This window comes from Rhagoletis pomonella, unplaced genomic scaffold (genome assembly GCF_013731165.1).
Source record: "Rhagoletis pomonella isolate Grant_MI unplaced genomic scaffold, Rhpom_1.0 Rhpom_scaffold_00012, whole genome shotgun sequence".
In the NCBI taxonomy this organism is placed as follows: Eukaryota; Metazoa; Arthropoda; class Insecta; order Diptera; family Tephritidae; genus Rhagoletis; species Rhagoletis pomonella.
In genome coordinates, this window is record NW_023458566.1 from 4637883 (window position 1) to 4641593 (window position 3711).

The window sequence follows — 3711 nt, forward strand, 5'->3', positions numbered from 1 at the left end:
CTACGGTTAGGTAAAGCTACACTGGCTAGCCACTAAGTAGTTCGTAGTGACCAGTAAGATCCACAGCGTTACTAGAAAACTTACGACCAAATTTCACAGCTAACTTCTGGAAACTAGAAGCAATTTCGAAGTTCATTACAATCCTCTTGGCAAACTAAAATCAGCCACCTCTTTGTACCCGACATTGGCAGCTGTCTCCAAATTCTGCGGTAAGCCTGCTTCCGTAGTCTGCTGAGGATAGGAAACTCACCGGGAATGTCTTCCACCGCTATATCATTCATCAGAGGATGTTTAAAGCCGTGTGAAGACAACAAGCAGTGTCCTGTTAGTACACCAACCTGGGCCACTGGTCCTCTCTCTTAAGAGATAAGAAACATTGCGCGAGGTTTCTATCACACAATCCTAGACATCTTGCAACTATGTGTTTGGTGCACAGCTTCGGTGCCTGCCGGATCGTAGATAGCACGTGTGCTCATTAAACTCCTCTATCAGCACAGTTTCCGACTTTCGTGAGTCTATCGGCATATTCGCTGCCCGTAACGTCGGTCTTCGCCGAAACTCAGTGCATGTGTCCATCCACGCTATATGCGTGCAACTCATCCATAGCTGCCTTGCATTCTGCCCCACTTCTTGAGGATGTGCTTCTTGGCGGCTTGGCGGTCACTTACTGAGAAGTAGTTCTGCCGCTGTCTTTATGGCTAATACCTGGGAGATGCTGGTATAGTCCGGTCGCTTATAGAACTAACTAAGACCGAACTCCACACAAAATGCTGCTTGCCCATCTTTGACTTTTTTGGAGTAAACCTGCGCACAAACTGTACCGTAGGTTTGAGCGTGACAACAGTTTACCAGTTCGTAAGTTCGGGGCGAAGCATGTCGTCATTCCTTCTAAGGAAGCGGATATATCCAGAAAAATTCCCTACGCATATTCACCATTATCCAGTGCTAACTATATTCTTCTAATACTACCGATCTTCCTTTCTTGTGAGTAAGCTGTGCTTTTGAAGGTTTGCTTTTGAAGGTATGAACCTCTCTATGGATGAAATTATTTTAGACTAATGGGCCTATAGATTTTGGGGTGGGCGTTTCCATTTTTGCCTGTTCTTCGGCAAGAAAAGAACCGTCGTTATCCCCCATGACATAAGAAACCATCTCCTGATCTTCTGGGCCGCCTTGTGCAATATAACGAAGAATATGCCATCTAGACCTCCTTTGGCTTTTAAAGTGAAATATAGTTCTGCGTCCATTCGAGTTTGGATGACGTCAGGACACTTCCCACAATGCTTTTGAAAAAGTGCTGGCTGGATCTCCTGTATCCTTGTCAATGGAGATATGTGCGTGTAGTAATATTTATAGCGATTGCTCACTCCACTTTGAATCCATTCGCTGTTGTTCTCTTTAATGAGTTACTGTGTTATAGAGACCTTAGACACGTCCTTCCTTAGTCTTTTTGTCCAACTGCAGCATTCGATTTCACTACAGAATTTTTTCACAAGCTTTTTTCCCTCTGCGTAAAACTTTCTTATAGATCTTTAGAAGATCTCTATACTGTCGCATTTAGAGTATAGCTAGCTTCGGTATTGCACCAAGCCTTCTGTAGGGGCCCAGCCTGCTTGTAGGCCATCGAGCCCCAAGTTCTGACAAATTACAGAGTACCCGTTCGACCTTGTTCTGTTCAAGTTTATAGACGTAGGCTATACCACACTGGTTTGGGCCACCCATCTAATAGAAGCTTATGAGATAAGCGCATTACTTCTGTGCTTTTCGAGGCTGCTTTCCTAGAACAGTTTCTAAGCGAACACAGATAATTCCTAGTAATAGCTTTTTGTGGCAGTTTCAGTTTATTCCAATTAAATGAGAAGGTTCTTTTCTTCAGGCACTTGGTTTTTCGTTCCAGCAGTTCCTTATAAATTATTTACATACATTATAGTCATGCATTCATTTGTATATGTACATATACATGTGTACTATGTATAAGCGAATGAGAGAACATCCTACTAAAAACACCGACATCAATTCCAAGAACTATCTAAAACTTTTCACTCCCTCGTAAGCAGAGTATGGAAACAAAATAAAATATGTACTGAATACACAGTAGTTAAAAGCAAATGTGCATGATTGAGTGATAAACGACTAAGGATATCATCGAATGTGTGCATATGTATGTATTTTTGTAAAAATTTACATAAAAACTACTAGGATATTCGCGCTGGCCTGCATCGTGCACACGCTCGTTTCCTAGTCTGAAATTCACGACCATTGTCGCGTGCTCATTGTTGCTCTACACATACAAATAGACTACGCACATACATACAGCTTTTTTAGCAACGACCCAGCCACACCCCCTGGATTAACATACAAATACACACACACACACACGAGCACATACACTTAGTAATACTCATACACCAGCGCTATATTCAAATCAAATCATGCTCACGCTGCACTCAAGTCTAGTCAACTTAATGTCTCGCCAAGGCGCCGAGTAGCATCGGATGCAGGCATCCACCATGCCACCGGCTTAAACGCCAACCGACACTGCAGCAAAAGTTCACAACTATACGTACTTTGTATGCAGTTAAAGAGCGTGTTAAGCGTCTGAAATTGTAACAGTGCTGGTGCCATTGTTTCTGTTACTAGTGGCGTTGTAACTCAAAGTAAGTATATATGTACATATGTACATGCACTGAGAGAAAAATCAACCAAAAATTTGTTAATATTACCAAATTCAAACTTGAAAAGTAATCAACGTTATTTTTTGTTAATATTAACAATGCCTTGCTTGATATTTTCAACAATGATTAAGTAATATTAACCACAATTTTGTTTACATTAACCAAACTTTTGGTTGGCGATTTTTCCGTTTGAACACGCTTAAGCTCTGCACTTCAAAGATTCTTTTTCATAAGCATTTTAACATGTTGCCTGTGACGGGATTAGCAATTTATAGCAAGAATCTCTACTAGGGATGTTAATTTTTGAGCTTTTTCCGATCCCGGGATTTTCGGTATGTCGTTATCTCAATCCCGGGAACCCAGTATTAGTCCCGGGATTTATATATTCATTAATTTTCAACAAGTTTTCTACCATAAAATAAATAATAAATAAATAGGTTTGAAACATACTTTTTTATTTAAAGTGGCGCTTTTATTTTTTCTCTCTAACGTCGGGTTTTATTTTAAAGGACTTTGTAATTTCAAAGATATGATTAATTTTAAAACTTATTTAAAAAATTCAATGCAATGTAGAATAAAGCTATGGGTACCAAATGAAAGAAGAAATTTCTTTAGAATTTAAAAAAAAAATAAGATTTTTTGGATTCACAAGGGCGAAGAGGTAATTTTTTAAGCTGATAAAGTTAGATGCTCGAAATTCGAGGCTGTTATCGAGTTTATATAAGTTGTTAACATATAATTTTTTCATAAAACAAATATTACGAAATTTCAAGGACCAAATTTTAAAAGGACATTTGAAATACAAAAATCCCGGGATTATTTGCCAAGAATACCGGGATTTTTGGGACCTTAAAAAGGCCGGGATCCCGGAATTATCATTCCTAATCTCGACACATTGAGCTACAGCCGCTTTATAAATTTTTGTCTTTAAATGTTCAACTTCAATCAATCTTCTTCGTCGTTTAATTTGGTTCTGCAATTCAGGGATGCTTTTTCGTAATAAAGGAAAAAAAAACAGAAAAATAATTATGTGTTG